Source organism: Phoxinus phoxinus, assembly GCF_949152265.1.
Source record: "Phoxinus phoxinus genome assembly, chromosome: 6".
Taxonomy (NCBI): Eukaryota; Metazoa; Chordata; class Actinopteri; order Cypriniformes; family Leuciscidae; genus Phoxinus; species Phoxinus phoxinus.
In genome coordinates this window covers 40,135,224-40,149,919 of record NC_136881.1, presented here as the reverse complement: position 1 = coordinate 40,149,919, position 14,696 = coordinate 40,135,224, and the positions used below count along the sequence as shown (strand labels likewise).

Below are 14,696 nucleotides of genomic sequence, written 5' to 3'. Positions count from 1 at the left end.
TATTGCTCCGCCTAGGTTGTATGCTTCAGAAAAGCGTTTTACAATATTACAAAATTAAGGATTAATTTTAGGCTTCAATCTCGACAAAGAAATATCTTTCCCGTAGCGTTCTTTCGACGCAGTACTCGTTCCCTCTCCTAGAGAGAACCGAGGTTACGTTAGTAACCGAGTACGTTTTCTCCTTCAGTGATTCTGCTTGTTACTGCAAAAATAATTAAAACCTGTATACAGTATTTATGTATAAACACATGTATATCAAAAATCAACACATAAATCTCAATAATGGTGGCAAAAAAACAAAGACCATTCAGCTGCATAATTTATTCATGCTTTATTTCCATCAGATGTCTACAGAACCTCTTATTGAGAATTAACAGATGTTTAGATGTTGAAGATTTGAGAATTAACAGATGTTTAGATGTTGAAGATTTGAGCGATTATGGCGATTAGTGTTTGCTTTAGTTGGCCTTTTAACCCTAAACTCTTCAACATTCATTTTATTTGCCTGTTTTGATTGTGGTCAAAAAAATAGTCAATTATGGTCAAAAGGCCAAGAGAAAATGTGATCAGAAGGTTTGTTTAGTTAGTGATCACCATCAAGGGATCTCAGCATCCAGTGTCTAAACATTGGTCATATTTGTTATTAATTTTGTATGTTTCTGGACTTGTCCATGTCTATTGGGAAACTTTCCGCTATAAACTTTATAAGAATGTCAGGGGGCAATGTTGATGTCATCTCTAAACATTTTTTTTCCCTCATTAAAACCAAAGATGTGCAGGCACACGTTTGTCTGCATTTTGTTTTGTGATTTCATCAGTGAAATGCAGTTCATTTTAGAAAGTGTACAGTATGTCTGCTCACTGTCAGTAATTGTGGTGAATGTCAGTTTTTTTTATTAAATAAGTTTTACATACTTGTTCCGTTGTTACTCTTTGCAATCCCAACGAGATCAATGTCCAAAGATGCATTTTTTGTGCCCAGCTGAGGGATTTGGTCGGAAGTGAATTTTGGTCCAATCATGAAGATTTGTACCTCTAAAGAAAATAATGTGAATGGATCTGAACCCTTGTGTCTCCTTTGATTTACTTTTTCATTTACCATAACAAGAAATGCATGAGGAAATATCTGCAAAAAGTCAGATTCTATACAGATTACTAAATATACAGATAAATTCAATTCTATATTGTAGCTAAAATAATTGATTCTTTGATTAGTTCACAAAACCTTTAGAGCATATTCAATTTGTAAAATTGTGTGTAGTTCTAGATTGCGTCTTCACTTACCTACGGTGTCAAGAGTAAAATTGACACTGTCATTGGTGTCTGTTGGCTTCACCAGTGTAGATACGAGCTTCTCACTGGCTTTTATTACACCATTTCCAAATGTCACTAGTTCCTTTGAGTCAGCTGATTGAATCTTTGAAGTGTTAAGAGCCACATCCAAAATTGTAGTCACAACCTAATTGGTTATGATTCAAAAACACTTATGATTGTATATACACACAAGCAGCATTAAATGTTCTGTTATCGTAAATTACTGATATTTGCTTATTTTATGATTTCTCTCTTAAAAAACTTACATCCAAAGGAAGCACTTGATCTGTAATGTTCTCTATGTTGTCAAGAAGACTTTGAAAACATCCTGCAGAGTTCTGACTCTGGAATCACAATTGAGCTTTATAAATGAAACTGAAAGACTGTGCATTTCGAAAATTAAAACATTCAGCTTACCCTGCATTGATCCGGCAGTATGCTATCCAGCACTGCAATGAGGGAATTCATCATTACAACATGAATACAGTAAAATCAAACACCACATTCAAGTCTACATATGCTCACCTGTAGTAGTTGGACTGAGTGTGGTCGGGGGGGAGATATTATACTCGCAGAAGCAGGAGGAGAAAGTGCTTCTATAGCAGGAACAGGTGTCATTATTACCAATACAGTAACAGTTACTACTCCTGCATTCGTATTGATAATGGTTTTGGTTCTGATATCTCCAGTAGAAGAAACTATGCATTCTTCTGTTGCAGTGCATGCGGTATTGATTACCAGTGCAGATATACGTATCATTATAAAGCACACAGCCATAGACTGGAGTAACTGCTGCTGGGATACTATTACTGTGATCAGTACAGAAGCAGGAGGATGAAGTATTGTAGGAACATGTACAGGTGTCCTTATTACCAATGCAGTCACAGTTATAACTCAAACAGTGGTAATGGTTTATAGCATAATGGAAATCATGTACACTTGTGTTGCAGTACATGTGATACTGAGCACCAGTGCAGATGTACATGTCATTATAAAGCCCACAGTCATAGACTGGAGTAACTGCTGTAGTGAGAGCAATGATATTACCGTAAGTCTCACAGAAGCAGGAGGAGAAAGTGCTACTAGAGCACGTGCATGTGTCATTATAACCAACACAGTTACTGTTATTACTTCTACAACGGCGCTCATTTTGGTTGTAATAGAAATCTTGCACTGTTGTGTTGCAGTACATGCGGTACTGAGCACCAGTGCAGATGTACGTGTCATTATAAAGCACACAGTCATAGACTGGAGTAACTGCTGTAGTGAGAGCAATGATATTACCGTAAGTCTCACAGAAGCAGGAGGAGAAAGTAGTAGTTGAGCAGGTACAGGTGTCATTATAGCCAATACAGTTACAGCCATAACCATGTGCATATGTGTTGATACCATTCCAGCATTGGTACTGGTCTTGGTTTTGATATCTCTGGTATGAGAAATCATGCACTGTTGTGTTGCAGTGCATACGGTACTGAGCACCAGTGCAGATGTACGTGTCATTATAAAGCCCACAGTCAGGGTCTGTGACTGGAGTAACTGCTGTGGGGTTAGTGATGTTATTGATGTAAGTCTCACAGAAGCAGGAGGACAAAGTGCTACTAGAGCAGTTACAGGTGTCTATATTACTGACACAGGTACAGTTATTATTCAAACACTGGTATTGGTCGTGGTTTTGGGATCTCTGGTAGTAGAAACGATGCATTGTTGTGTTGCAGTGCATGCGGTATTGAGCACCAGTGCAGATGTACGTGTCTTTATCAAGATCACAGTCCAAAACTGGACTAACTTCTGCTCTAGATTCAGCGTCACTGATGGATATTAAACCTGAAGGCGAGAAAGATGTGATCAAAGTCAGAATACACAAATACCAAACCGGGTGAATTTATCTTCAGCATGTTTAGCACATTTAACTTGAAACGCATGAGTCTACACTGTTTAACAAAACTGAGAAATGTCCTTTTCAATCAACAGTTAGCAACAGTTACGTGACGGAAATCATTAACTCTTGACACTTAAACTCACTTTGTTTATTTGATTTGTGCTCTTATAGAGCGAAGCGGCCATTTTACGTTTCACTCGGCCTCAAGTTGTTGTTTTTTCCAATTGGTGAATGATAGAATGGTTTTAATACTATGTGATTCATTGATTATATTATTACAGGGTTACAGTTTGTATTTTTGATTGAAACTGAAGTTTGTTTACGTTTATTTCTGTACTGAGTTTTCATACCAGAATTACATGGTATAGCTGGTTTACACTAAGCGAAGACAAATTTGTACTTTGTGTAACATAAGTAAATGTTAATTTAAAGAGTGATTAATTTGATGGAAATGTATAAGGTTAACCCTTTAAGTGCCTGTTGTTGTGCACAGATGAGTCAATCTAACACTGTTTTGAAAATACCAGTTTATTCAAAAGTTGGCTGACCAGATTTTATTCATATTTCATTTTAATCGGGTTTGTTAATTCTTTGTTTATTTTCTTTTAAATAAATCCATTGTGTATTTCAGTTATATAGTGTGGTCACTTTATGAACAGATAGGTAGCTGCAATTGGTTAAAAGTGGTTTTGCTGAGATCTGAGTTGCAATTTGTTCAAAGTAGAACCAAGGGTCACAGATTGATTATAAGATCACGCCGAGAGACAAATAAACGAATCTGGGTTCAAACATCCAACATTTCAAAGGGTAGATACACCTAGGACAGTAGGGGGCGCTACATATATATATATATATAGTAATCATCCTTTAAAATGTATAAAATATTTTTATTTATGAGAGTGGCAACCCTATTCTAAAGCCAAATTAATCCCTAAACAAATTAAATACAAATAAAAAAACACAAATTCTGTAGTTTCTTCCAACAGCCCAAATACTGAGGCTTGTAGGAATGTAGATGAACTGGGAATTAGTTACATAGACAATGTAGCGTATTTGACAATGACTAAATACTGAGAAATGAATGTAATCAATTGTATAAAAATAAATACAGTTCACAGGGTCAGCCGAGAGTTTGAAGCAAACACTGACACTTACACAGGATTAAAGTGATGATAGTCAACAGTGACCGTACAACACCTGGCATGAAAAAAAAAGATGACACATATTACAACGTTTAATGACTTAAACATCAGCACAATGCCATGAGAGTTTTCTCATAAAACAAATATTTTGCCTTTTTATGTTTAGACTACAAACAACTAAATAAATTCAAGTCAGATGTTTGCTCTCTCTCTGAACAAAACCAAACACAATAAAATCCAACTTTCAAAACAACAACTATAAGACAGATTGAGGTTTCACCATGTACTCATATAAACTGTCTGACACAGTTATGATTTGAATACACAAGTACTTATCTATGCATTTGCTAATTTTTCCAGTGATTGATCACCCTAGAAATCCTCGCGATTTCTAGAGTTCTCGCGAGAGCACAATTTGAATTTGCTCAGCGAGTTGCTCAGGTGTCGAGTAATAATGCTCATTAAATATGCCCCTGTATCTGAGCTGCACCAATCACATCGGGTTATCTGGTATCGGCGGGCCAGAGGCGAGATGACATTAGTCATTAGTAAACATTGCAAGATGGCTGTGGATGAACACCAGTTGTTTGAAACGGCTCTGGGCGCTTCAATGAAAGATTTAGACTTGCCTTTTTCTCTAAAAGAGGAACAGAAGACGGCGCTCGAATCGTTCCTTTGCAAGAAGGAAGTTTTTGCTGTTTTGCCGACCAGATACGGCAAAAGTACAGCTCCACTCGAGCTAATGATATAATACACATTCATTCATGAATATGAGTGCTATTTTTTAACGTTTAATCTTCAGTGATGCTGAACTTGCTCAGCCAGCTACCCATCGAGTTGTGTGTGTCATCATCTTACCCAAACATTGGGGTGTCCGTGCTCAACTAAGGCAGAGGCGGCATCTATCTAGGTCAGTGGTTCTCAAACCTGTCCTGGAGGACCACCAACACTGCACGTTTTCTTTGTCTCCCTAATCAAACACACCTGATTCAGCTCATCAGCTCCTTATTATATGGGTTATCCAGGACAGGTTTGAGAACCACTGATAGGTGAACCGAAGAATGGTGTAATGATTCAGTTCGACTCCCAACCGACTGGCCAATAGGAACGTGGCCCCGCCCATGACACAATTTTCACAGCGAAAGCAAAATCCTGACACGAGAGCAAGAAATTGCATCGAGAGAAAAGAAAAAAGTTTTGAGAGAAACAATTTTTTTGTGAAAATGTTTTCACACTGATAGCAAAAATATATATATTTAAGTATTTTGAGAGAGATTTTTTTTCTCAGAAATCATTTTAAAAATGTCAAATTTATATTGTTTTATGTTCTATGAGAAAATACTTTCTTTCAAAACTTTTTTTAGTCTCAAATATGATTATTTTTTGCTATTGGTATGAAAACTTTTTCTCTCAAATATTCTTTTTTTCTCTCTCATGAAATGCTTTTTTGCTATTAGTGTGATAACTTCTTCTCTGAAACTTTTTTTTCTTTTCTCAGATCATTTATTTTCTCACATGTAATAAAGACACAATTCTAGCTCCATACAGGAGCAGCGCTATTTATATAAATCACTATTTTTATTATCAGCATCTTTTATAAAAGAATATAAAAAATCGTTTCAGCATTTCGATTCTATTTGTACACAGTTAGTTATAGGTCTACAGACGTGTTCACGTTTAAACTCAATAGATTTAAAACATATATTATTCAATACATTAGGCTACTTCTAGTCTATATAGATTTATGTATTAAGTTGCTCAAGCAAGTGACAAAACATTTAAACATGTACTTATGTTATCATTGCAAACATTTTAAATGAAAACATACAATTGACAAAAACAGCCGTCTCTCATACCTTTTCTTTAGCATTTAAATATTTTCTACAAGAAATATTGTGGTAGATGCCATGTTAACTGACTGAATAACTAAATGCAATTTGTAAGTTTTCTAAAGTAACCTCATCACTTGAAGGAACACTCATGGGAAGTCGAACTGGAAGCCGTGTTAATCTTGGAACAATACAGCCACCGTAGGAGTTAAAACGCCCTCGGAATGGAAGGGGCTTGAAATTAATATTCAGTTGGTAGTCATATACCACTTCACCGCTAGATGGGAGTAAATCCTACACACTGTATCTTTAAACAACCATGTGCGATGATGAACCCTGTGGTTGTGAGAAAGACTATTGGCCTGCATCAGGCAAAGAAAAACACCAAAGTAGACTGTTGAAATCACTAGAATCGGGTTAAGAACAGGGTGGAAAGAGGGGTAGGCCTACAGTGAGAATCCTAGGGTGTCACACTAAAATGAACTAAATGAAAAAAGTGGTAACATGCAACTGTTTTTTAAGGATCTGTTTCTAATGTATCTAGGTTGATGTAGTGAGATTAAATTACAGTTTTTACTTGCTTTTTTATGAAATGTCAATGTTACCACATAGAGGGACCTTTGCAAAAATAAAAACCAAAAAGTAAAACCAACAAAGTTGTGAAGTTGTTGGTCAAACCAAATTTGCTTCAGATGCTCAATTACTCTGTGTGATAATAAAAGATAATTTGGTCTTAGTATGGAACCATTAAGAGTGAAGTACACAGCAAAATCCCCAGTGTTAAATCAACACTGCTCGGAGCATATATGGTCCCACTCTGCAGAGTGTTAAAATAACACTGAAGCAGTGTTAAAGTTAATGAGATAATTAAGTGATTAATTAAGTGATGATTGAACATTAATGATGAACACCTGCTGTCAACAAGCACAATCACTGAAGAACAGAGAAACACAAGAACTACAACTGACTTTTAGTCACAGCTTTAAATTAAATCAGCTGAAGATAAAAATAAGACATTCAATCTCTAAAGATTTCAGCAGAGGAGGAATATACAACTCCACAAACAGCATTACCAGCTTCACTTATTACTAACCAGACTGACTTTATTTCTGGTATATGTCTATGGACAAAAGTTTAGATGTCGATGTTTTTAAAAAAAGGTCACCATTATGGTGATCAGTTTTCCCTTCAGTTGTGCAGTTTGACTCATGGCATTTTAAGTACAATTTTGGTCTTTGTAACAATATTTACCAAAACTCATAATATGTTACAAAAGAAGCTAAAAATATTAAATGTCCAGGTGTTATCGTTTTCATTATTATAAAGATGAAAGATTCACTAATCTTATCCCTGACAAAAAACAAAAGTTGTTATTAGTTATTAATAAAAGTCGCTTTTTTTGACACAGAGCAGTCATCCTGAATTAAAAATGTGATATACATTTCAGATTTTGTTTGAAAATTATAATTATTAAATTAGAAACAACAGACATCAAGAATCAGAGTATGAATCTCAACAATGGTGACATGCTTCATGCTGCAATGCATGCTGGGAGACATGATTTTTATACTATGGTGCCTCCCATAATGCATTGCGGCATAAAGCATGTCACCATTAATGAGATTCATATGGGGATTCTTGATGTCTGTGTGTTTGTCCAAAGAATACTTTACCAATAATTAAAAAATAAAGATTCAGCTTGATGACTGATTTATAGAACGAAATGAATGTTATTCAAAATCTATTAATACCAAATATTTTCAGTAAATGATAAACTTTTTTGATTTTTGTACTTGTTGAAAACTATAGGCCTATCACATGACCATCTTTGTTGCTGTTTTTTTTTTGCAACCTTTGTGTGTTTTGGTAAACACTGTTACAATGACCATGATATCAAATAATAAAAAAAGAATCAAATTGCACAACTAAAGGCAACACTGTTCACCATAATGGTGATTTTTAAATGGTGACTAAAACATCAACATCTAAACCTCTGTTAATTCTAAATAAAACTTCTGTAGACGTCTGACAGAAATAAAGTCAGTCTGGTTAGTAATAAGTGAAGCTGGTAATGCTGTTTGTGGAGTTGTTTAATCGTTCACTGTTGAGATCTTTACAGATTGAATGTCTTATTTTTATCTTCAGCTGATTTAATTTAAAGCTGTGATTAAAAGTCAGTTGTAGTTCTTGTGTTTCTCTTTCCTTCAGTGATTGTGCTTGTTAACAGCAGGTGTCCATCATAATGTTCAATCATCACTTAATTAATCACTTAATTATTTCAATAACTTTAACACTGCTTCAGTGTTATTTTAACACTCTGTAGAGTGGGACCATATATGCTCCGAGCAGTGTTGATTTAACACTGGGGATTTTGCTGTGTAGCTGATTGTAAAATCGAATTAATTAGAAAAATCATGCAAACCGATTGCCTTAAAAACAAGTAAAGTGAAATAGGAGTAGGGTTGTATTGACTAGTTAGTAAAGTTCACTTACACATGAGTTCTAGTAACTAAAAAAGAACAGAGTACTTGATAATTTACTTTAGATTTACTCTTGACTTAGTTTAGCTTCCATTGTTGTGTTTTGCATGTTGAATGTAGAAGTCTGTGTGTGACTCAAGCTTGGTCAATTGCAAGATATTGTCACAAATATATGGGATTTATATCAGCCCAATTAAAACTTTCACCTTTGTAAAGATGCTGATTGTTAGAAGGTAGACTGAGATGGCGAAGGGGAACATGGTTTGTGTAACATCAGCAACACATTATTAGCAGTTTGATAACATAATCAAGCAGAAGGCTGATCATATTAATTACCGTTATGAGCCTTATACGCTGTAGAGAGTGATACATAAAACACATTACCATTCCGATACATCGACTTGTAGACGAGCCTAATTCACTCTTCCACTTCTTCCGAATCAGTTTCTGGATTAAATATATATGGCTGAACTAACCAGTAAAACGACATCCAGCGATCTGAGCTGGAGCGAGTGAGTGGAGGCGGGGCTCATTTATATATTCAAATATGCTGCGTATACGAAATGAAGCAAGGGTGTAGAGTTATATTCAAGCTATTTTAATGCATGAATAATACATAACAAGCACAGGAAAAAAATGTCATTTTTAAGGGATAAAATTGTATAGCAGTGTATAATCAGTTCTGCAGATTTTATTTAAATATGGTTAAATGTTTTAATTGGATTGTACGGTACTACACTCTTATTAACACCCGAAAGAATAACCAGACTGGACAGAATATTAAGACTATTATTAAGCAAATAAATGATGTGTCTGCTTGTGTGTAATATTAACTTCAAAAAAAAAAAAAAGACAAACAAAAATCACAGTTTATACTTTCACAGCAAGAGATCGGTGCTCTTATAAAACCTGACTTTTAATATGAAGGGGAAAAAATGAAAATAAATGAAAATGTGCATGTTTAAAAAAATGTTGCATTAAATTGAGATTCATAATTCGACAATTTTTCTCATAAATGTTTTTGAGGCAGTGTAAACCAACCTGTAAATGCTAAAAAAAAGAGGACAAAATACTCACCTTTTTGAGGAGAGGACGTCATCGTCAATTCTGACAGTCCGATTTATTTCTCTTTATCCAAAAGCAGTTCAGAGGACGAGTTTCCTGAACAGTTGGAGAAAAACAAATGAGCTTTGTCACTGACGCATTCCTGCTGTTTGTTTCCCCTTTGTGTCAAACATTATAAAATTGCCCTGCATTTATGAATTTAAATATTATAAAAAGTTTGAATTATTGTCAAAGAATAATTCAATAAAGCATGAAAGGATTCTAAGATTTTAAATGTTTTCAGGGTAACTGTATAAAATCATAGTAAGCCTAAACAGGTGACAGAAATTCTAAATGAATCATCAAACATGCAGTTTACAAAAACATCACACCTGAAAATTTGAGAAATTCATAAAGATTTATCTCTGAAAAACTGTAAACGGCTTAAGAGTGCTGACCTTGCCAATTTACTGAAAACTCCCCACAAATCACCGTCAGTCCATGATCACATCAACACATGCTGCAGTGTGTTTGATTTAAAGAGACTGATGAGAATCATTATGAGCAGAACTAAGATCTTACCTCATATACAGTGATCCTCACCCAACATGACTGACTGAAGATGATATTTGTGTGTGTTTACTATAGATGTTTATAGAGAAGTTTTATGTTCATCTATCTGATGAGGAAATATGAACCCAAGTCTGTTTCCTCTTCAAATTCAAATTCAAATACAAATATATACCTAAAAATAGCTTAGATGTCCAGTTCATACAATGCATGTTCAGTGACCTTATATAGCATCTTAATGGTAATTCAATTTGAGTTTTAACTCAAGGACTGTGATATTTCTGTAACATTGGCAGCAACTGGTAATTGATCATTCGATTGACGCAACCCTTAATGACTAATCCCAACATTCCCTTCTTAACTTCCTCATTAAGATGGACATTTCAAGTCTCATCCATCCCTCAGACTCTGATTATTAACTCAGGATGTAAAAATAACAGAAAAAGTGTTTACACACACACACACACACACACACACACACACACACACACACACACACACACACACACACACACACACACACACACACACACACACACACAGTACAAAGTACAGAGATAGTAATTAAACAAAATCGATTTAAATAATATATTTAGAGGATTCTCAAATGTGAGATGATCAGGTAAGGAGCCGTATAAGTTGAGTCGTAGTGATCAACAAGACCAGACGATTGTGAAGTGAGGGGTGACTGCTGATATAGTGAGTGCTGAAGAGTGATGACGAGGGTGACGGCTTGCAAATACAGGTGATGGAGGAGTGTGTGCAGGTGATGGAGGAGTGTGTGCAGGTGATGAAGGAGTGTGTCCATGTGATGGATGAGTGTGAGCAGGTGATGAAGGAGTGTGTCCATGTGATGATGAGTGTGCGCAGGTGATGGAGGAGTGTGTGCAGGTGATGGATGAGTGTGAGCAGGTGATGGAGGAGTGTGAGCAGGTGATGGAGGAGTGTGTGCAGGTGATGGATGAGTGTGTGCAGGTGATGGAGGAGTGTGTGCAGGTGATGGAGGAGTGTGAGCAGGTGATGGAGGAGTGTGTGCAGGTGATGGAGGAGTGTGAGCAGGTGATGGAGGAGTGTGTGCAGGTGATGGATGAGTGTGAGCAGGTGATGGAGGAGTGTGAGCAGGTGATGGAGGAGTGTGAGCAGGTGATGGAGGAGTGTGTGCAGGTGATGGAGGAGTGTGAGCAGGTGATGGAGGAGTGTGTGCAGGTGATGGAGGAGTGTGTGCAGGTGATGGATGAGTGTGAGCAGGTGATGGAGGAGTGTGAGCAGGTGATGGATGAGTGTGCGCAGGTGATGGATGAGTGTGAGCAGGTGATGGAGGAGTGTGAGCAGGTGATGGAGGAGTGTGTGCAGGTGATGGAGGAGTGTGTGCAGGTGATGGAGGAGTGTGTGCAGGTGATGGAGGAGTGTGAGCAGGTGATGGAGGAGTGTGTGCAGGTGATGGATGAGTGTGAGCAGGTGATGGAGGAGTGTGAGCAGGTGATGGAGGAGTGTGAGCAGGTGATGGAGGAGTGTGTGCAGGTGATGGATGAGTGTGAGCAGGTGATGGAGGAGTGTGTGCAGGTGATGGAGGAGTGTGAGCAGGTGATGGAGGAGTGTGAGCAGGTGATGGAGGAGTGTGTGCAGGTGATGGATGAGTGTGAGCAGGTGATGGAGGAGTGTGAGCAGGTGATGGAGGAGTGTGAGCAGGTGATGGAGGAGTGTGTGCAGGTGATGGAGGAGTGTGAGCAGGTGATGGAGGAGTGTGAGCAGGTGATGGAGGAGTGTGTGCAGGTGATGGAGGAGTATGCGCAGGTGATGGAGGAGTGTGTGCAGGTGATGGAGGAGTGTGTGCAGGTGATGGAGGAGTGTGTGCAGGTGATGGAGGAGTGTGAGCAGGTGATGGAGGAGTATGCGCAGGTGATGGAGGAGTGTGAGCAGGTGATGGAGGAGTGTGAGCAGGTGATGGAGGAGTGTGTGCAGGTGATGGAGGAGTGTGTGCAGGTGATGGAGGAGTATGCGCAGGTGATGGAGGAGTATGCGCAGGTGATGGAGGAGTGTGAGCAGGTGATGGAGGAGTGTGTGCAGGTAATTAGAGGAGTGTGTGCAGGTGATGGAGGAGTATGCGCAGGTGATGGAGGATTGTGAGCAGGTGATGGAGGAGTGTGTGCAGGTGATGGAGGAGTGTGAGCAGGTGATGGAGGAGTATGCGCAGGTGATGGAGGAGTGTGAGCAGGTGATGGAGGAGTGTGAGCAGGTGATGGAGGAGTGTGTGCAGGTGATGGAGGAGTGTGAGCAGGTGATGGAGGAGTGTGTGCAGGTGATGGAGGAGTGTGAGCAGGTGATGGAGGAGTGTGAGCAGGTGATGGAGGAGTGTGAGCAGGTGATGGAGGAGTGTGTGCAGGTGATGGAGGAGTGTGAGCAGGTGATGGAGGAGTGTGTGCAGGTGATGGAGGAGTGTGAGCAGGTGATGGAGGAGTGTGAGCAGGTGATGGAGGAGTGTGAGCAGGTGATGGAGGAGTGTGTGCAGGTGATGGAGGAGTGTGAGCAGGTGATGGAGGAGTGTGAGCAGGTGATGGAGGAGTGTGTGCAGGTGATGGAGGAGTGTGAGCAGGTGATGGAGGAGTGTGTGCAGGTGATGGATGAGTGTGAGCAGGTGATGGAGGAGTGTGTGCAGGTGATGGAGGAGTGTGAGCAGGGAATGGAGGAGTGTGAGCAGGTGATGGAGGAGTGTGTGCAGGTGATGGATGAGTGTGAGCAGGTGATGGAGGAGTGTGAGCAGGTGATGGAGGAGTGTGAGCAGGTGATGGAGGAGTGTGTGCAGGTGATGGAGGAGTGTGAGCAGGTGATGGAGGAGTGTGAGCAGGTGATGGAGGAGTGTGTGCAGGTGATGGAGGAGTATGCGCAGGTGATGGAGGAGTATGCGCAGGTGATGGAGGAGTGTGAGCAGGTGATGGAGGAGTGTGAGCAGGTGATGGAGGAGTGTGTGCAGGTGATGGAGGAGTGTGTGCAGGTGATGGAGGAGTATGCGCAGGTGATGGAGGAGTATGCGCAGAAGATGGAGGAGTGTGAGCAGGTGATGGAGGAGTGTGAGCAGGTGATGGAGGAGTGTGTGCAGGTGATGGAGGAGTATGCGCAGGTGATGGACGAGTGTGAGCAGGTGATGGAGGAGTGTGTGCAGGTGATGGAGGAGTGTGAGCAGGTGATGGAGGAGTGTGTGCAGATGATGGAGGAGTATGCGCAGGTGATGGAGGAGTATGCACAGGTGATGGAGGAGTGTGAGCAGGTGATGGAGGAGTGTGAGCAGGTGATGGAGGAGTGTGTGCAGGTGATGGAGGAGTATGTGCAGGTGATGGAGGATTGTGAGCAGGTGATGGAGGAGTGTGAGCAGGTGATGGAGGAGTGTGAACAGGTGATGGAGGAGTATGCGCAGGTGATGGAGGAGTGTGAGCAGGTGATGGAGGAGTGTGAGCAGGTGATGGAGGAGTGTGAGCAGGTGATGGAGGAGTGTGTGCAGGTGATGGAGCAGTGTGAGCAGGTGATGGAGGAGTGTGAGCAGGTGATGGAGGAGTGTGAGCAGGTGATGGAGGAGTGTGTGCAGGTGATGGAGGAGTGTGAGCAGGTGATGGAGGAGTGTGAGCAGGTGATGGAGGAGTGTGAGCAGGTGATGGAGGAGTGTGTGCAGGTGATGGAGGAGTGTGAGCAGGTGATGGAGGAGTGTGTGCAGGTGATGGAGGAGTATGCGCAGGTGATGGACGAGTGTGAGCAGGTGATGGAGGAGTGTGTGCAGGTGATGGAGGAGTGTGAGCAGGTGATGGAGGAGTGTGTGCAGGTGATGGAGGAGTATGCGCAGGTGATGGAGGAGTATGCGCAGGTGATGGAGGAGTATGCACAGGTGATGGAGGAGTGTGAGCAGGTGATGGAGGAGTGTGAGCAGGTGATGGAGGAGTGTGTGCAGGTGATGGAGGAGTATGTGCAGGTGATGGAGGATTGTGAGCAGGTGATGGAGGAGTGTGAGCAGGTGATGGAGGAGTGTGAGCAGGTGATGGAGGAGTATGCGCAGGTGATGGAGGAGTGTGAGCAGGTGATGGAGGAGTGTGAGCAGGTGATGGAGGAGTGTGAGCAGGTGATGGAGGAGTGTGAGCAGGTGATGGAGGAGTGTGAGCAGGTGATGGAGTAGTGTGTGCAGGTGATGGAGCAGTGTGAGCAGGTGATGGAGGAGTGTGAGCAGGTGATGGAGGAGTGTGAGCAGGTGATGGAGGAGTGTGAGCAGGTGATGGAGGAGTGTGAGCAGGTGATGGAGGAGTGTGTGCAGGTGATGGAGGAGTGTGAGCAGGTGATGGAGGAGTGTGAGCAGGTGATGGAGGAGTGTGAGCAGGTGATGGAGGAGTGTGTGCAGGTGATGGAGGAGTGTGAGCAGGTGATGGAGGAGTGTGAGCAGGTGATGGAGGAGTGTGAG

General features: G+C 40.5%; 1 protein-coding gene and 1 long non-coding RNA gene across 2 annotated transcripts in view; both read right to left on the bottom strand.

Moving 5' to 3' along the window:
- LOC306999668 (adhesion G protein-coupled receptor E3-like) overlaps nt 1-14,696 on the bottom strand; it is an 87,192-nt gene that overhangs the window by 17,086 nt on the left and 55,410 nt on the right. The window lies entirely within an intron of this gene.
- LOC306999694 lies at nt 1,323-1,824 on the bottom strand. The gene is made up of 3 exons (XR_013797904.1): nt 1,732-1,824; nt 1,581-1,658; nt 1,323-1,459 (listed from the first exon to the last, which is right to left on the bottom strand). It is a non-coding gene; the product is annotated as an uncharacterized lncRNA (long non-coding RNA).